This window comes from Heterocephalus glaber, unplaced genomic scaffold, assembly GCF_053883595.1.
Source record: "Heterocephalus glaber isolate CG9 unplaced genomic scaffold, H.glaber_assembly_v1.0 deba00001760, whole genome shotgun sequence".
Lineage (NCBI taxonomy): Eukaryota > Metazoa > Chordata > Mammalia > Rodentia > Bathyergidae > Heterocephalus > Heterocephalus glaber.
The window spans coordinates 1,770,090-1,791,471 of NW_028258457.1; the positions used below are offsets into that span (position 1 = coordinate 1,770,090).

Genomic DNA, 21,382 nt, shown 5'->3' on the forward strand with positions numbered 1-21,382 from the left:
AGCTGATACATATTGACTTATCATTGTCATGACTTTTTCTTTTTGTTGGATTTTCCCCCTTTAAATTTAATTTCTTGCACACCTGATGGATTCATTCTGCTGTGCTTCCTGGGGTTTTGATCCTCAGTTTCTTTTTTTTTTAACTGGTGAACGAGAACTTTATTTTTTACACATAAAAGTTGATGAAAAAATCATTATTTTCCTATTAAAGAAAACCCAACATTTCAATTAAAGTGTCTAAATTTACTCATTAAATACTATTTACGTTTTTCTAAAACAGAACTTGAAAACATCCAGCATGCTTAATCTCAGTACAAAGGACTCAAGACCAAGTATACATGTTACATGCATAGAGGCAGATTAAAAATTATCATAGTCATCATCGTCATCATCATCATCATCTTCACGCTTTCTTTTCAGTGCATTTGATGACTCACTGGCAGTATTTTGTGATGATACCATATTAGTGGTAATAAGAATGTTTTTGGACCCAATTAATGATGGATTAATCTGAACATTCTGGACTGCTGAAGTTGCAGGAATGGAGGCTTTTACAGCAGGGGCCTGGGAGGCAGGCATCTGCACCATAAACCTCTGCCCAGTGAGTGACACTGGAGCCCCTACTTTGGCTGAAACAGACATGGCCTGTGGGGTCGGGGTGCCTAGTGTTGGGGTACTGGTCTGCTAGTAACTGAACCAACACTCAACCATGGAACTGTTGTTCTTCCCGAAGTAGATGTCTTTTTTTGTAAAGACTTGAGCCTGTAGTTTGGAGCCATTGAGCAGTATTGATCAGGTGGCAATCTAGGAACTGAATATGGCTTGATCAGTGGGAAAGGGGAAAGTTCCTTTGTCTTGCAATATCTAATAAAAAATCTCTTGGGGGAGGAGAGGTAAAAGATTGGTCAGCTTGACACTGGATTGCCAGTCGCACGTCATCTGCATCAACAGTGGCTTTCTTGGCATGGCTTGAGTAAATCTTAGCATCATCTAGAATTGTGGTTACATATTGGAAGGCAAACTCCAGCATCTGATTTATAACTCTCGGCTCATATTCTGTAATCTCCATATCCTTCAGGATTTGTGCCATCATCTGTGCATCTTTCGGCATGCTCTTGGGAGAAGTCATCTTGCCAGACTCCATGATATCTGCCGATCAGACTTCTCGAGCTACATCACCCACATTAATGTACTTTAGTCCTGATCTGGATGCAAGTTCTTTGCCTAATGTGGTTTTTCCAACTCCTGGTGTACTGGTGATCAGGATGTTCGGAAGCATCATAGTTCCTGACACCGTGTCCTGGATTTGTCAGCTCACTCTCCTAGCACACTGAGGGGTGGAGCCGGAAGGCCTCAGTGTCTTTTTCTAGGATACTATCTAAAATTTTTTGGAGTGATGGTTTTGTATTCATGAAGTTCCTCAGGTGCTCTTTGTCATGAAAGTATCTTTATTTCTCCATCAATTTTGAAAGATGATTTTGCAGCGTTCATCAACCTGGATTGGAGGCTGTTCCACTTTAGGGCTTGGAATATGTCACTCTAAGATCTTCTTGCCTTGAGAGTTTGTGTTGAGAAGTCTGCTGTGATTTTGATGGGCTTTCCTTTATATGTGATTTGTTTCTTTTTTCTAACTGCTTGTAGAGCAGTGTTCCTCTGTTGGGTTTCTGGAATCTTAACAATTATATGCCTATGTGTAGATTTTCTTTCATCAAGGCTAGTTAGAGTCCTATATGCCTCACTTATGTGTATGCCAAGTTCTTTTCCCCTGCTTGGGTAGTTTTCTTCCAATACTTCTGTGAACAGTTTTTTTTATGTCATTTGCTCTCTCTCTTGTTTCTTCATTGACTCCAGTCAGTCTTATATCATTTTTCTTTGCATCATCTAGCAGTTGCTGGATTGATTCCTCATGGTCACTTACAATTTTGAAGCAATTTTTGTTTTCCTGGTCACTAACTGCAGTCTTATCTTCTATATATGAAATTCTGACCTCACATTGGCTCATTCTGCTGTGTGGACATTCAGTGGAGTTTTTAATGTACTGGAAATCTGTTTGCATCTGTTTTGTGGATTCTGTTTGTTTCCTATGTTGGGATTCCATTATGTTCCTCAGCTCCTCTCAAGATTTATTAATCATGTCTTGCACTATGAGCACAATCTCTGCTGTTACCTGAGAAATTATTTCTGATTTTATTTTTTCCAGATCCTCTTTTGTTGCCAGTTCAGGGAGTCCAGATGGTTGATTATCAGAGTGTTCCCTCTTCTTTCCTTTTGGGGTTGGTGTAGGTGATTTGGAGGTCTGGTTTTGAGACTTGTTTATGTGTCTTCTCATTTCACTGGGGGGGGCAGGGGTGTGTGTGCTGTTGGTGCCTGCACAGCTCACCTTCTCTTCACTTGGAGTGCTGGCACGGTGGCATGGCAGCCAGGAAGCCCCTTCTTCTGCACTTGGAGTGGTGGTATGGGAGCCCCTATATTAATGTCTAAATAATATAATCCATTCTTTATCAAATAAATTAATCATATGGCTTTTATTTATAGCAATTATTACTAATATAAAATGAAGTATAGAAAATTAGCTCCAAAGTCTAACCTATATCTAAAAGTAATTTATTTTACAATGGACTGGACGAAAATTGGTATACTTTGCAAGTTTAAATGCATATGAATCAGCACTGGGGATTTAGCTCAGTGGTGCCATGCCTGCCTCACAAGCGCAAGGTCCCGAGTTCCATCCTGGTACCAAAAAAAAAATAGTACATGAATCATCTAAATCTTATTTTCTTCATTAGTTCTACAAAGAAATTATTGAGATGATTAGGAAAATTACTATACAAATTTCCTCCAAAATTCTTTCTTTGCCTTTCTCTATATGCGTACAACTTACAGTCCCATATTATAATTATCACATATTTTTAAATAGGTCTTGGAGCACAAATAAATCATAAATTGAACCAAAATTTATAATGTAAAATCTCATCTCCCCTTCATTTATGAAGCTTCAGCTCACATTAAATTTATTTTTAATCAATTCACAAAATTGTATATATTGATGGCATGCTATGGTATGATTTCATAAATTTGTATACTGCCTGATCTTCAAATCAGGTTAACATAATCATTTCTCAGCCTTTTGGCTAAGATCAAGTGTAAATTAGTTTAACATATTTATCTCGTTAAGTATACATTATTTCTTTAAGATAAAATATATATATATTTTTAAACACTGTATTTTATTTTATTTTTTGTTTTGTTTTTGTTTTTTTCATACCAGGGATTGAACTTGGGTCCTTGCACTTGTGCAGCAGGTGGCGAAACCACTGAGCTAAATCCCCAGCTAAGATGAAATATTTCAGTCATCTCTTCTAGCTTTCTGAATTGTGCAGTATATTATTGTTGTCTCTAATCACTGAAATGTGCAAGAGCACGCCAGGATTTCCTGCCCTTTCCTAACTGTAACTGGATACTGATTAATCACCTTGCCTCATCTCTTCCTTCTCTCGGTTCTCTCCAGCCTGTGGTAATTATCACTAAGGATTTCATGTCCAGAACTTTTTCTTGCAGGCTACCATGGTAATAACTTGAGGAATGAAAACGTTATGATTCACATCTGTGAAAAATGAGATTATATCAAACTAAAAATGCCTGTATACAGCCATGGAAATCATCAACAGAATTAAGAAGATACTGCCTATGGAACAAGAGAATACATTTGGAAACTAGTCACTTGGAAAAAAGATTAAACTCCAAAACACATAAGAAACTCCAAAAATTGAAATGCAAGAGAATAATATGATTAAATGATGGGCCTTTGCCCATTTAACTTAATCTAACTTAATAGATATCTAACTTAATAATTATTTCTCAAAGGAGACAAGTAAATGAGCAATTAGTATATGAAAATAGTAACATCACTAATTATCAGTGAAATGCAAATTAAAACATAATGAAAAATGACCTCACACCTGTTAGAATAATTTTTGAAAACATGAAAGATGACCATTATCAAGAATATGGGAAATAAAGAATTCGTGTGCAGTATTGGTCAAGTGTAAATTAGCACAGCTTGTATGAATAGTGTATGGAGATTCCTCAGAAACTAAAAATAAATCTGTATGATCCAACAGTGCACTACTGGGTTTGTACCAAAATGAAATGAAATGAAATGAGGGTGCTCATTGTAATATTATTCACAATAGCTGAAATACAAAATCAACCATTGGGTCAGTCAGTGGATAAATGGATAAGGAAAATGTGATGTATATACACTGTGGAATACCATTCAACCTTTAAAAGGAAGGAGACCTTGTAGTTTACAACATGGATGAAGAACATGATTAAATCTGATGTACATTGTGTTCAGTTAAATGAGCCAGCTGTAAAGAGACAAATATCACATGATCTCATGTTATACAGAAGCTAAAAATGTAAATGGAAACAGAGAATGATGTTACCAGAAACTTTGAATGGGATGGAGAAGGGGAAGATATTGTTCAATGATACAAACTTTCACTTAGGGAGGCTTCAGTATAATAAATATATCTTGTTAAAGAATTTATTTTTAAAAATATAAAATGGAGCACTACTCAGCCATAAAAGTTGATAAACCAGAGACATTTATAGCTAAATGGATGCACATTGAGGCCATACTCTTAAGTGAAATAAATAGGACACACATGTGTAAATACTGAATAGTTTCTCTGGTGTGAGAAACTAAAAGTGTAAATGAGGGCCAAAATATACAATAGATAATGTGAAATAGGATGAAAAGGTCCAAAGGGGAAGAGGAAGGGAAGGGGTAGTGGAGGGGGGGTAGGGGAAAGGAAAGAAGGGAAAGGAAAAATTATGAGAAAAGGAAAAAACAAACAAAGTCTTTGTAAATAGGCAGGGGGTGAGGAGTTGAAGGGAGGGCAGGAGAATGAGGAAAAAATCAGAACCAAGATAAATCATGTACAGGCACAAATTTCCAATGATAAATATCATCATGTTGTATACCTAAAATGTACCAAAAATCTTAATGAATTACAAAAATAAACCTATCTTGTGAAATGGTGACTATAATGAATAAGAATGTTTGTAAAATTGAAAATTTATAAGAAAAATTCTAAGAATTGCCTACACAACTAAATATGTGAGGTGATATGTTAATGCACTTTTTAATTAGGTAGAATTACATATATATATTTATTTATTAGTATTTGTTTCCATGACAAAATGACCACAATCCTCAGGAGGAGTTTGTATATGTACATTATACACCTTGTTTTATCATGCATTTCCTCTTCTCTCCTCCCCACACATCCCCTTCATCCTTCCATCTCTTTTTTCTCTTCATTTTTGCAAAAGATCTCCTTATTTCCTTTTAATCTGTTTTATTACTTAAAATTATGTATACTTTAGGTTTTTCATATAAGAGAATCTATTCTACATTTAAGCTCATGTGTTTGATTTATTTCACTGAATGTTATGGTCTGAAGGTGCATCCGTGTTCATGCAAGTGACTCAGTATATATATACATAATGCAAGGATTACGGTGGGCAGCCATAATTATATACAACATTTATTTGTTAATTAGTGTAAATAAAAACTGAAATACATCACCATCATGTACTTTTCATAACTAGAATGAAGTGTTGTCTACTATATGATACGAGAGGTCCTGGTTTGGTAAAATAAATAAAATTCTTAAAATAACCATCAAAAGACTCTTAGGGCTGTAAAAATCAGTGCAAAGTAGAAAGAAGCAAAACCAACATGGAAATATAAATAACTTTCCTATGCACCAACATTGACCTCACTGAGAAAATATCAGAAAAATAATACCATTCACAATGGCCCCAAAAGAAACAAAATTTCTAGGGAGAGGAGGAGAGAAGAAAGAATGAAAGAAAACAATACAAAATACAAATATTTCTTAACATTGCTAAAATGAATGTAAGTCCAAAAACAATCTATGAATCAAATAGAATTCTCATCAAAACATTAAAGACATTATTTACAGAAATAGAAATAATAATTATATTATTCATGTGGAAGCACAAAGTATCCTGGATAGCCAAAGAAATTCTAAGAAAAACAAGCAATCCTGGAATCATCACAATATCTGATTTTAAAATATTCTATATAGGACCATAGTATTAAAACAGCATAGTATTGGTATAAGAAACAGACATGTAGACAAATGAAATTAAAAAATGAACCCAGAATTAAATTTATGCATTTACTATTACCTGATTTTGATAATGAAGGACACATGTTGGAGGGAAAAATCATGTTGAAATAATAGTGCTAAAGAAACTGGGTATCTTCATACAGAAACTAGATTCTTGGGCCAGGGATTTAGCTCAGTGGTTCCAGCACCTGTCTCGGAAGTGCAAGGACCTGAGTTCGATTCCCGGTACCAAAAACCCCCCCAAAACCAGAAACTAGATTCTTACGCTAACCTTGTTATGCAGTTCAACTCAAAGTTGATTAATGTAAGACCTAAAAATCTGCAAATACTAAAGGGAAACTTAGAGGAAACAGTTGAAGATATTGGCACAGGCAGTGATATTCTGAATAGGAGTCCAATAGCACAAGAAAGAAAATCAAGAATTAATAAATGATATCTCAAATTAAAAATCTTCTAGATAGCAAAGGAAATAATCAAGAGAGGAAAATTCTACCATATCAGAGAAAGTCTTGGCCAGGAGTTTATATGAGGAATAATATATAAAAATCTCAAAAAATTAGACAGGAGAAAGTAATTTAATCAATGTATAAATGATCTACAGGGCTGGGGATTTAGCTCAGTGGCACTGTGCCTGCCTCACAAGAGCAAGGTCCTGACTTCAATTCCTTGTACAAAAAAAAAAAAAAATCTGAACAGGCACTTCTCAAAAGAACTACAAATGATCAATAAATATATGAAAAAATGGTCAATATCTCTAGCTACCAAGAGGATACAAATCAAAGCTACTCTAAGATTCCATCTCACCAAGGGCAGAATGAATGATATAAAAAAATAACAACTGGTTGGGATATAAAGGAAAAGAAACCTTGTACACAACTGCTCATGGGAATGTAAACTGATACAGATACTATGAAAATAAATAAGGAGGCTCTTTAAAAAACTAAAAATAGAAATATTATATGATCTAACTATATCTTTCCTCAGTATATACCCAAAGGAATTAAAGTCACCATACTATAGTGATACTTGCATACCCATGTTCATCACAGCACACCTCACAATAGTCAAGCTATAGAATCAGCCTAGGTGCCTGTCAAATGGATGAATGGATTAAAATATATATTATTTTTTTTTTTGGTTATTTTTTTGGTCCCGGGGATCGAACTCGGGACCTTGTGCTTGTGAGGAAGGCACTGGAACCACTGAGCTAAATCCCCGGGCCCTTAAAATATACATTATTTAAACCATGGAGTATTGTTCAGCCATAAAGAAGAAATAAAACATGTCATCTGCAAGAAAATGGATAAAACTGGGGGTCATTATTAGGCATTTACAGAAAGAAAAATAACATTTTTCTCATACATGAAAACTTTAGGGGAGTGTGGCCTGAAAGTAGAAGTTGGACTATTAAAAAGAAAAGGGGGGCTGGGGATGTAGCTCAGTGGCACTGCACCTGCCTTCCAAGCGGAAGGACCTGAATTCGATCCCTGGTACAAAAAGAAAGACGAAAAACGAAGTGGGACTATTTATTGAGAAAGGGAAAGGGGACAAGGGAGAGGGAAGAGAAGGGAGAATAGAGAGGGTAACAGGGAAGGTTGGGTCAATCAAAACACAAAATATGCATGCATGGAAATGCCACAGTGAAGCGCACTTATTCATACAATTGATATACAGTTATAATAAGTATAATAAAAATAAATGATAGGCATCTAAGCTGTCAGAGTAGAAAAATTTAGCCAATGTATATGGGTAGATGTAATAAAGAAAATGTTTCTGGTGGAATCCTAGGTCTAAGGCTGAATGAAAGGGCAAACATTGGATTATTTCTAAGTCTAAACTTTCTAGATTAAATATTTTTCTCAACCCAACTAAAAATGTCCATCTAGCTTTCTACAGGTGCATGAGTAAATTATTTTCCAATTTTAATTATCTTATATACCAAATGAATTCTCTTCCCATATATGCTATTTCAAGCGTTTGTTACAAACGTGGGAAAGAGGGAACTGGGAAGGCCCTGGGACACCTGCTGATAAGCAGGAAGGGCTGTAGAATGAAGGCACAAGCACATCTTTGCTGAAGAGAACAAACCTCTATGGTATACAATATCAAGGCTCCTTAGCCTGCAACTTTCTGTTGGCCTCAATCAGTTGGAGTCTCTAGGAGGCAATCAAGGCAGAGACTGACCAGGTTCTCACTCCACTTACAGCTTAGTTCTGTGAGGGCCACTGCAGATCACTCTGTCTGTCTAGAAATGACAGTACTCCTATTGGTGGCCATGTCTGTCTACCACACAGCTGCTTGCTTGTTGCCATCACACTCAATTCACCTTGACATAGATTTTATCAAATTATTTCTAGGGAAACCTTTCTTTAGTATGTTGTTTCTGCGAGGGTCTTCAGTAATCTACCACCCATAAATTCCAGATTTTATTCAGAGATAAAGGCAAATGTAATTCAAAACATTTATCAGACAAGCTTTAGGCATGATAAGTATTGAGAAGCAGAGGAACTCCAACAGGAGAGAAAATAATTTAGAAATTATTATTCTGTTTAAAATAGTCTCTCAATGTCTACAAAACTCTCATTTCTTACTTAACAGATGTGTATTTTTCCCCCTTAGATTCTTTTATTGGTACATTTTAAGTATATGATACAGTTACATTCATCATTGGGATCTTGTACCTTTACATGAGTCTCTTGGTTCTTATTTTTTTCCCCTTCCCTTGCCCTCCCTTCACCCCCTCCACCCTTCCCTATTTGCAAAGACCTTGTTTCCATTTATTTCCTCTTCTCATACTTTTTTCTTTCCCTTTTTTCCCTTCCCCTACCCCTCCCAATTCCCTTGCTCTTTTAGACCTTTTCTTCCTGTTACACAATATCACTTATACATTTTTAAAATTACAATATTAAGATCTAGGAGACATTACCACAGATTTTACAGAATTTAAAAGGATATAGAAAGCATATTACAAAAATATTTTTTGAAATAAATTTGACAACTTCTAAGAAGTAACTTAGAAGACAAATTAATGAAACTAACTCTGGAGGAAATATAAGATTTGAATACCACCTATTAAAGAAAGTATATTCCTAGCTTGAAAACCTACCTATATGACAACAGCAGGCTCATAAACATTTTAACCAATAAATTATATCAAACAATTAAAGCAGAAAAAAGAAGGAACACTTCTTCCCTCATTTTAGGAAATCAACATTGTGCTAATCCTAAAACTGGATAAAGATAATAGAAGAAAAAAGTATGAACATAGATAGAAATTTGTTTAACAAAACAAACTCTTAGAAGTCAGATCTGGCAGTATGTAGAAAGTGGTTTTGTTATAGGGATGGCAGTGTTGGTTCAGCATTGGAAGATCCACCCCCAAAAGTCATCATTTAAACAGAGGAAAGGAAAAAGCCATTTGATCCTGTCACTAGTTGGAGAAAGAGTATTGGACTAAATTCCACAGCTGTTCATGGTAAAAGCTATCAGGAGACTAGAAGTAGAACAGAACCTTCTCAACAGATCAAAGACATGTACTCCATACTTTCAACAAAAACTCCTTCTATGAATGGAGATGATACAATGCTTTCTCCCTAAAGTGGGGAACAAGGGCATATATGCCTACTCTTCATCTGTCCATTAGGCTTTGAAACATAGGTCTAAACCAAAATAGTGTGGCAATAAAATGACACAACTAGGATAGGATTGGCATGGCAGAAGCAAAATCTTTATATGTAGATGAAATGATCATCTAGAGAGAAAATACTAAGAAATCTCTAGGAGCCCCTAGAACTTGTACTTGAATTTAGCAGGATTAGAAAACACAAGGAATATATAAAAATTCATGTCTGTGTATACTTGCTATAAATGAAGAACTGGATATTGAAATTTTAAAGTTATGTAGGAGTACAAAGGACCCAGGAAAGCCAAAAACAAAAATAAAAACAGTGTTGGAAGATGTTTAGCACCCAATTTTAAGACTTCTTCTAAATCTACAGTAATCAAGGCAGTGTTGGTGTAAGGAAAGACATATAGATCATTGGAATAAAACAGAGAATCTAGAAATAGAACCACACATATATGGTCTACTGAGTTTTGAAAGATTACTTAACATTAGCATTTTATGGAATATAAACTCGATTCAAGAACTGAGGAAGAGATAGTGTCTTCAGCAAACGGCACTAGAACACCTGATATTCATATACAGGAAATTAACCTCAATCCTTTTTTCCCATACATGAAAATAACTTGAAGGGATCTATGAACCTAAATAAGAAAGCCTTAAAAGTATAAACCTTTAAGAAGAAATTATAAGGGAAAATATTTATGAATTCAGGGTAGGCAAGAACTACCTAGGATACAAAAACCATGATGTATAAAAGAAAAATTGATGAAATTCCATCAAAATTTAGAACTTTAAATGATATCATTAAAATGAAAAGTGGTCCTTAAACAGATGATATTTACAATGCATATAACCTATGACCAGAATATATAAAGAATTCTTAGAGCTCATTAATAGACAACCCAATTAAAATGTAGACATAAGAAGATGATAAATAGCCAGTATAGCACAAGGAATGGTGTGCAATTCTAGAATCAGAAAAATACTAATCAGTACAATAATAAGATTGAATTATACACTCATTAGGGAGATGAAGTTAAAAGTTTTAAAAGCCTTGTCATGACTTTTTCTTTTTGTTGGATTCTCCCCCTTTGCGTTTAATTTGTCACGCCCAGTGGATTCATTCTGCTGGGTTTCCTGGGGTTTTGATCCTCATTGTCTTTTCCTAGGGTGTTGTCTAAAATTTTTTGGAGTGCTGGTTTGGTATTCATGAAGTTCCTGAGGTGCTCTTTATCATGAAAGTATCTTATCTCTCCATGAATTTTGAAAGATAGTTTTGCAGGGTACATCAATTTGGGTTGGAGGCTGTTTTCCTTTAGGGCTTGAAATACATCACTCCAAGCTCTTCTTGCCTTGAGGGTTTGCATTGAGAAGTCTGCTGTGATTCTGATGGGCTTTCCTTTGTATGTGATTTGTTTCTTTTCTCTCACTGCTTGTAGAATTTTGTTCTTCTGTTGGATTTCTGGAATCCTAACTATTATATGCCTATGTGTAGATTTTTTCTGATTAAGGCTAGCTGGAGTCCTACATGCCTCCCTTATCTGTGTGTCAAGTTCTTTTCCCCTCCTTGGGAAGTTTTCTGCCATCACTTCTGTGAAGAGTTTTTTTCTGTCATCTGCACTCTCTCCTCTTTCTTCATTGACCCCAATCAGTCTTATGTTATTCTTCTTTGCATCATCTAACAGCTGCTGGATTGATTTCTCATGTTCCCTTACAATTTTAAAGCAATTTTTCTTTTCCTCCTCACTAATTGCAATCTTATCTTCTGTATGTGAAATTCTATCCTCACATTGGTTCATTCTGCTGCGCAGACTTTCGATGGAGTTTTTAATGTCTTGGAAATCTGTTTGTATCTGTCTTATGGATTCCATTTGTTTCCTATGTTGGGATTCCATCATGTTCCTCAGCTCCTCTATTTTTTTATCTGTGTCCTCTCTAGATTTATTAATCATGTCTTGCACCATGAGCAAAATCTTTGCTGTTATCTGAGTAATTATTTCTGATTTCATTTTTTTCCCAGATCCTCTTTTGTTGCCAGTTCAGAGAGTCCAGGTGGTTGAGTATCAGATTGTTCCATCTCGTTTCCCTTTGGGGTTGCTGTACGTGATCTGGAAGTCTGGTTTTGAGGCTTGTTTATGTGTCTTCTCATTTCCCCGGGGTTGGGGGGTGCTTCTGGCACCCACGTGGCTCACTTTCTGTGCCCTAGGAGCTTGGGATGGCAGCAGGGGAGCTTCCTTCTGGGTGCTGGGACCAGCTGAGCTTCACTGCCCTAGGAGCCTGGGATGGAGGTGGGGAGCTTCCTTCCGGGTGCTGGGACCGGCTGAGCTTCATTGCCCTAGGAGCCTGGGATGGAGGCGGGGAGCTTCCTTTTCTTCCTATTTCATATTATCGATTATTCATTTTAGTCATTATTTACACTTTCAGTTTCTCACACCAGAGAAACTATTCAGTATTTACACATGTGTGTCCTATTTATTTCACTTATGAGTATGACCTCAATCTTCATCCATTTAGCTGTAAATGTCTCTAGTTTCTCATTCTTTATGGCTGAGTAGTACTCCATTTTATAAAAAAACCACAACAGATGTGTATTTTGAATAGCAATTGTGAACACTGAAACGTTTCTATGGGGAGGAGGGTACTGCTCAATTTTCTATTTTTCATTTCTCTCTCTCAATGATAAACTCTCAGTATCATTTTTTTCACAAGGAACAATTTATTTCTGGTCTGGTACCAGAACTTTACCATCTATTGTGTGAAGTCAGTACCTCCCCAAAATCAACTTAATTTAAGATCCCCCTCTGTCTCTTGCTGCTTTCTTATTCTTATTCCTCCTCAGAGTCTCTTTTCTCCTTTTGACTGTCCATAGGACATATATTTATTATGGTTATAAAGTTATGTGTTAAGGACAACTGTACCAACCTGAGTATTCTTGGTATTCAGTGTGTATCCCTGAAGATGTAACAAAGCAGACCCTCAAAGGGTTTTTCACTAGCTCTATCAGTAGGAAGATGAGCAGTCAATTGGGTAAGATTCTTAGAAGGCTAGTGTGACTTGTTTCTATGCCCTTCCGAAGTGAAGATACTCAGCAATTTTTTAGGTATTCAGGCAGGTGGCTCTGATTTCAAGCTACCAACAACTGTTGAAAAGCCACAATTGTGTTGGCTCAAAGCCCTGACCTCTTGTCCCAGAAAAACAAGAAAAACCTGGAAAATGACTTGGAGTATTTGGTGATATGAACTATTTTTCTTCTAAGGAGATAGAACTTTTATATATTATTGGAAAATATCCACAATGCAAGCCAAGAGAAGTAACATACAAGCCACTTAAGTTTTGTCTTGCCACCCTGACCCCAATCAAGCTTCACCTACATAAACACTTTGACAGTTCCTTCTTGCCACCACAGAAAATGTCCCAGTGCTGAATGGTGTAGACGATGCTCACAATATGAGCCTTGACTTTAGATAATGATGATGTAGGGAAAGTTGGGGGACAGGTAGGGAAAGTTAAGGGGCCTCAGTGAGGTTTCTAACAAAGAATTAGACTCCTTGCTACAGAGGGTAGCTAAGAAAAACAGAGAGAGAGAGAGACAGACAGACAGACAGAGGGAGAGCTGATAAGGTTGGCTGGCTCTTCAGTACCAAAGCCTCAATTCCCTCCTCCCTCCACCTCCAATTAAGTACAAAGGAAACAAAGTGGGGACTGGGGCTGTATTATAAAAACACTATATAAAATATACACTAACACCTAGACACACATCTCTATATAAGTACATATTTAAAAAAATTCTATCACCACATTAATACACTAAAATGCACATATAGCCTTTTTACTTGGCCTTGAATGTAACTCTGTTGTAAATTTTACAAGATAAGCACCTGGACAGCACAAAGAGACCACAGAAGTGCTTATCCAAGAATGTACACATGGGCAACAGAAGGGGCAATGGCCAAATCAGGGGTCTCAGAGCCCAGAATAGTCAATGAAGTTGTAACAACTCTCAAGGTTAATATTCCCTTTCTTGGCATATAATAAAAGAGGCTGGGAACAAAGAACTTGGAGTTCTGGCCATGGACACCCTACCTTACTCTGCCAAGGTAGCTATCTCCTTATTTCTCTGCCTTTTTCTTATAAAGTGATTTTGCTCCCTATTTCTCTTCCCTTTCCATTAATGTGATTTTCTTTCTGAACTTATAACTTTAATTCTGTTATTGATGTTGGTTTTTTTTTTTTTTTACAAATCCTAGATAAAAATCTATCCTTCTGAGATGTAACAATTACACACTCCAAACTGCAACTCCAATGCTGTTCCATATTTGTGACCTTTCACATAACATTCTCCACTTAAAAATTCCTTCATCTTTCCTTTTCAAAATAAATTCAGTCATCAAGATGCAGTTAAAAATTTGTGAATTTCTCTAAAAATCTTCATCAGTTCTACCTCCAGTGCACACATCATGTTTAATACATATTTAAATATAGTACCAATATTGTTCTGGGCTTATTTATTTACCTTCTGTGTCCCTACCAGAGTTGAAGTTTTTGGTCAAGGTCAGGTATTTTATCTTGCTATTTCTATAACCTCACCAACCAGTGTTGTTTTCAAATGGAAGTCAGTCCTCAAATATTGGTAGGAAAATAAGTGAGTGAATTAAATGATTATTTTAGGCTTCAATAGTTTCATTTGTAAAATTGGGGGGTTATAACATGATCATTTAGGTAAGCTCTATGATATTATTTATAATTGTGTCATTTAAAAAGATCTTTCAATTTGATTAAAAGACATGCCTGATTCAGTCTATGTAAAATATTAACATATTAATTTTGTCATGAGTTCAGTGTTTTTTCCTGCAGAAAAACAACAGTGAGAATAGTTTTCATAAATGTGTGCATTTCAATGGTATGAGACTTTCTACCTTAAAGTGGGATGAAGTAGGTTGTACCAGGCCAACATTCCTGCCAAGAACTACCAAAGAAGATGAAAAACTCAGATAAAATTTAAAGAAGTGATACATAAGCAGTAAATACAAGAAGGTTTATAATTACAGAGTATAAGAGATTTAATTAAATTGTCTTTTGTAAAGCCACCTTTTCCCTGTGGGCCTTTGCCCTGTGAGAATTGGCTGGAGCTTCGGAATTCAGACTTGCTGGGAATAAGACCACTTTGAAAGGGACTTAAAACCAACAAAGCTTGATGAATCAAGTGAACTAGAGTGACTTAGCTGTATAAATAAGAACTCTTAATGACTGATAGGTTCTAAAGAATTCTGCTGAATAATTACTCTGTGCATCCCAGAGGTTAAATAACAGAGGTAAAAAAATTTTTAAAAAGAAACCTGAAAGACAGAATGGAATTTTACAGTCTCATCTTTCTCGGAGAGCAGAGTTCTGGGACAAGTGAGCCTCACTGAAAACATTAGATTACAAGCAGGATGGTGTGGGAGCTGAGCTTTGAGAGCAGAAAATGAAGACCTAAAAGTGCATCTGCCAAAACATGAGGAAGAGAGAAACAGGAAAGGGACATCTATGGTGACCTCTGTGATGAAAAGGCTTTCCTGTTTTCAGTAGCCTTGGTAGAAATAAATAGAAACATTATCAAAGACTTACTCTTTGATCCTTCTCTTAAGCCTCTGTTGAAACTTTCTTCAGGATCACAGCAGCAAATTCTTAAAGTTATGGATTCTCTTGCACATTCTGACCGCAAAAATAAAAGACTTTGATTGCTTTTTCTTTATCATTTAGGCCTGTGCTACACTTTGGGAGGCAAAGCTGCATGCTTGGACTGTTCTGGGGTTTGCTTGCTTGCCAAGAATTTGTCAGTTTTGTGTTGGGATGTAAATAAATATTTACAAAACCAAAGTAATAAAATGTTGGATGCATGGATGTTAAAGAGAAAAAGGAGTAGGAGTGGAGTTGGAAGTGTGAAGAGTAGGGAAATAGAATGCTTGATAGTTTTCAGATTTGCTACCAGAAATGAAGAAAGACATAAGAAAGACTGATGTTTAATTATTTTAGATTATCAGCATTAGCAGGTTACATGTATACAGCTCATTTACTTTTTTTTTTTGTACCAGGGATTGAACTTGGGACCTTGCACTTTTGAGGCAGGCCAGAAGCACCACTGAGCTGAATCCCCAGTCCCAGCTCATTTACTTTTAATAAACTGGTACCTAGGTATGGTGGCATACACCAGTAAGCCTGACACCTGGGAGATTAAATATTGAATCATAAGAGTTTTGTCCTATTGAAGAATCTGAAATATATTTTAAATCTCAATTTTTCTAGGGCTAAATCATAACCATTTGTGGTTGATTTATATTCAGTATTTTTGCATTTTGACATACTAATTTATTGGTTAATATATTAAAATTTGGCAAAAATTTCCCTTTAATTTCCTCTCCCAATCTGTATGAAAGTCCTAAAACCACAGTAGGGAACATAGTCTTCAGTTAGATTTCACCCCTATTTAAGAGAATCTCCCTTTCAAAAAATATATTAGGGCAAATATGTGGCACATGCCTGTAATCCCAGCCCTCAGGATGCTGAGGCAGGAACTTAATGGGCAGTTCAAGGCTGGCCTGGAGTACATAGTGAGCTCAAGGCCAGCTTGAACTGCATGGAGAGACCCTTTCTCAAAAAATGTATTGATTTTTGATACTTTTAATTATACTGTTAAGGAAAATGTAGAATAACTGCTTGCTTCATTCTGCTTCTGTAACTTTGCTTTGCTTCCCAGAATAGCAATACCAGAAGTTTTGCCATCCGCTGTAAGCTTGCAGGCACATAGCACTAGCCCAAGACATTTTCGATAAGGAAATGTCTGCAACATTGCCTAACCGCGACCCCCACTTGAATTAGGCAAGACAAACTCAGTTAACAGTTGCCATGCCTTGAGAGCAAAAGTACACATAGACCCTAAGTTTTCTGTAAATCACATGACCAGACCTGGTTTAGAGTATAAATGTAAGCCTCCAGTGTAACCCAGGGTCAGTCCTTGAAGGCATGTTCCTGTGGGGCTGGTCTGCTAGCAAATAAATTTTGTTGTTTTACCCCTGTTCGTCTGCCTCTTGTAAGTTTTCTGGTTACTCCCAGCAAAATCCATGACAATACATTATGGTGCATGGGGCAATTGGCATATCCATCACCTCAAATATGTATTATTTCTTTGTGTTGTAAGCAGTTGTAAATATTCTCTACTAGCTTTTTGTTTTGAAGCATACAATTGTTTATTGTCAACCATAATTTACTTTCAATTTCAACAATAGCATTGTCATCTTCATCTTTTAACTTCCTCTCCCTTAACCTCCCAAAAGAAAGAAGGTCTACCATTTTCCCTCTTTCATTTCAATTGGCAGAGGGAACTTATGAGGTACTCTGCATAGGATGTTGAACTTTCCTAAGAAATACATTTTGTCTTGATCTTTGTATCTACCTACAGGTACTAATACAATTACCTTTATTTGTTTTAAGTTCCTAGGAATTAAGTTTTATAACAGCTGTTTTTAAAAAATGACAGGATCCAATGCAGGTGGCACACATCCAACCTTCAAAATATGCAGATACCGTTTTAAAGAAATAGATGTTTGGCTCCCTGTTCTCATTTTATGTTTATGAGATGGGAAAAATATTTGAGTAAAGTTCATAAAATGAGATTCTAATCATTATTGAGTCAGAGAACAATGGAATTCACAAAGTATAAGTTATGCTTTGCTTCATTCTTAGTTTTTTTTTTCTCAGTACCGGGCATCAAACTCAGGATCTTGCACTTCTGAGGCAGGCATGGCACCACTGAGCTAAGTCCCTGGCCTGTTTCATTCTTAGTTTTAAGGCTGTTTTTGGAAAATGTATGTGTCATTTATCAAGCTGGCAAGCCTTTAGAGTTATTATTTATTTATATATTTATTTATGCATGCATTACAGTTTGAACCAAAGAGCCTTGTTGCTACCTAATCTTTTTTTTTTTTGGTACTGGGGATCGAACTTGGGACCTTGTGCTTGCAAGGCAGGCAGCAGCACCACTGAGCTAAATCCCCACCCTTGCTGCCTAATCTTTATGTTGAGGAAGGTCTGTCTAAGTTGCTATGTTCCCGAAGTTGAGTTTGAATTTGCAATCTTCCTGCCTTATCCTCCAGCAATGCTAAGATTCCAGTTGTTTGCCACCATGCCTAGCTGAAATTCTATATAAATTGCCCAGAAGTGATCTTAGGAGAAAACAGCAAATGGAGAAATAAGCACTTATGAAAAATTTGGTGAGAATGGTAAGAGCCGGTGACATTCAAAAATAGATTCCACATTTTCCCTCTGCCTTCTCTTGAAATTAGTCTCATGAATTGTGTTTTCAAAATTTGATTACAGCTAGGGATAGTTATGCAAGGTTATAATTGCTACCATGCAGGAAGCTGAGGGAGGACAATAGATTGAAGGCCACTGAGGAAATCACTGTGAGTCCCCATCTCAAAAATAAAATCTAAAAATGTGTTTCAATGTAGATCAGAGCAAATCCACACTATAAAAAACAAAGCTGGCTCTGAATAAGCAGTCTCAGGATAAGATAGGAATTTCCTGCTCTCTAGCCAGAGGACCCCACCTCCTTAGGCTCAGGAGCACACAATAAAGGATATATTTGAATTTTGTAGGATTTCAAATGATATGTTTATTTATTCATGGCTATTTCCCGCTGGGGCTGTTCCCTTGGGAAATGGCAGGGTTAATTCCTACTGGAGTGCAAGGTTGCACCTGGCCCAAAATATGCTTAAAATATTGTTATGTCCTCCCTTTGGCATGAAATTTTATTAGGGAAATGTATTACAGTGAAAGTGTAATGAAGGCTGGGGTTAGTTTTTTTTTCTTTTCTTTTTTTTTTGGTAGGAGGATCGAGGTCGGGACCTTGTGCTTTCCAGGCAGGCGCCGGAACCACTGAATCCTCGGCCCCTAGGGTTGGTTTTCTTTCAGACTTCTGGCCATATTTGCTAGCGTTGCTCTCATCCAGTTTGCCCTCATGACCCTTCATATGTCAAGGTACAGGGTCTTGCTTGCTTAATTTAACCGCTTGATTGACTGCTTATCATGCATAGTTGCAGCTTCGTAGTGTTTTTCCCTCAGATTGTGATTTTAAAGTCCTGCTCTTCCCCTTTTGTCTGAGAGTGATTGGTTGGTGAGAAGCTAATGAAATATTAAGGATTATTCATTCTTTTTGTTCCTATTTTTCCATTTTCTCATATTAATCCCATTCCCTTCTATTCTTTCCCTTAGCCCTTCCACTTCCTTCCCCTTTGCCCCTTTTCTTCCTATTTCACATGACCTATTATACATTTAGTCCTTATTTACACTTTCAGTTTCTCACACCAGAGAAACTATTTGGTATTTATACATGTGTGTCCTATTTATTTCACTTAAGAGTATCACCTCAATGTGCATCCACTTAGCTATAAATGTCTCTAATTTCTCATTTTTTATGGCTGAAGAGTACTCCATTTTATTAAAAAACCACATTTTCTTTATCCAGTCTCCAGTGGATGGGCATTTGGGCTGTTTCCAAGTTTTAGCTATCACAAACTCTGCTACTATGAACATGGGTGCACATCTATCACTGTGATATGATTCTTTTAATTCTTTGGGGAAGATACCGAACAGGAGAATAGCTTGGTGAAATGGGACTTCCAGTCCTAGTTCTTTGAGGTATCTCTATATGGATTTCCACAGTGGCTGCACCAGTCTACACTCGCACCAGCAGTGGAGCAGGGTTCCTCTTTCCCCACAGCCCTGCCAGCATTTGTTATTGGTTGATTTCATGATAGCAGCCATTCTTTCTGGAGTGGAGTGGAATCTCAGCATTGTTTTCATTTGAATCTCTCGAATGACCAGGGATGTTGAACATTTTTTCATGTATTTATTTGCTATTTCTACTTATTTGTCTGAGAAATGTCTGTTCATTTCAGATGCCCATTTTTGGATTGGGTCTTTAAATTTGGGAGGTCTGATCTTTTTAAGTTCTTTATAGATTCGAGATAGTAGACCTTTGTCTGAGGAAGAGCAGGTGAAGATTTTTTCCCACATTGTGGGTTGTCTCTTCACACTGCTGGTGGTTTCTCTTGCTGTGCAGAAGCCTTTTAATAAGAAGAGATCCCACTTGTTGATTGTTTATGCTAGTTCATGGGCAACTGAGGTTTTGTTCATAAAATCTTTTCCTACACTGATGTCTTCAAGGGTTCTACCTAACCTCTGTTCCAACGGTTCAGAGTTTCTATTTTAATATTTAGATCTTTAATCCATTTCGATTTTAGTTTCATGCATGGTGAGAGATACAGGTCTAGTTTTTATCTTTGGCAAGTTGAAGCCCAATTTTTCCAGCACCATTTATTAAAGAGGCTATCTTTCCTCCAGTGAGGGTGTTTGGCTCCTTTATTGAAGTTGAGATGGCTGAGTGTGTCTGGCATTGTTTCTGCATCTTCTAACCTGTTCCACTGGTCCTCAAGTCTGTTTCTTTGCCAGTACCATGCTGTTTTTATCACAGTAGCTTTGTAGTAGAGTTGCAGGTTGGGGATTGTGATACCCTCTGCCATGTCTCTCTTACCTAGAATTGCTTTTGCTATTCTGGGTCTCTTCTTGCTCCAAATGAATTTTTGGATTGTTTTCTCAAGGTCTATGAAGTATGCTGCTGGGATCTCAATTGGAATTGCATTAAATCTATATAGCAGTTTTGGAAGTATGGCCATTTTCACTATATTAATCCTTCCTACCCAGGAGCAGGGGATGTCTGTCCATTTTCGGATATCATCTTCAATCTCTCTTTTCAGAGTGCCATAGTTTTCAGAGAAGAGGTCTTTGATTTCTTTCATTAGGATGATTCCTAGGTATTTCAGTTTTTTGGATGCTATTGTGAAAGGAATTATTTGCCCTATTTCTCTCTCAGTGAGTCTGTCATTGGTGTAGAGGAAAGCTATTGACTTTTGTGTGTTGATCTTGTAACTAGCTACTTGACTGAATTTGGTTATTAAGTCTAGAAGACTTTTGGTGGAGTTCTTGGAGTCTTCTATATAGAGTATCATGTCATCTGCAAATAATGACAATTTGACTTCTTCATTACCTATCTTTATTCCTTTTATTTCTTTCTCTTGTCTAATTGCCATGGCTAATGTTTCCAGAACTATATTGAACAAGAGTGGTGATAGTGGACATCCTTGTCTTGTTCCTGATTTTAGTGTGAAGGATTTCAGTTTTTGACCATGTAGTATGATATTGGCTGTTGGTTTTTCATAGATGGCTTCTATCAGTTTGAGGTAGAGACCATCTCTTCCAATTTTTTGTAGGGTTTTTATCATAAATGCATGTTGGATTTTGTCAAATGCTTTTTCTGCATCTATGGGGATAATCATATGATTTTTGTCCTTGGCTCTATTGATATAGTGTATTACATTGATTGATTTTTGTATGTTGAACCATCCCTGCATCCCTGGGATGAATCCCACTTGATCAGAGCGTATGATCTTCTTGATGATCTTCTGCATTCTGTTTGCCATTATCTTATTAAGGATTTTTGCATCTATGTTCATTAGTGAGATTGGCCTATAGTTCTCTTTTTCAGTTGGGT

At 36.6% G+C, this 21,382-nt stretch overlaps 1 pseudogene; it reads right to left on the minus strand.

Moving 5' to 3' along the window:
* Positions 1-360: 360 nt before the first annotated feature.
* On the minus strand, positions 361-1,282 carry LOC101701735 (transcription initiation factor TFIID subunit 9-like; annotated as a pseudogene).
* Between the last annotated feature and the right edge of the window lie 20,100 nt (positions 1,283-21,382).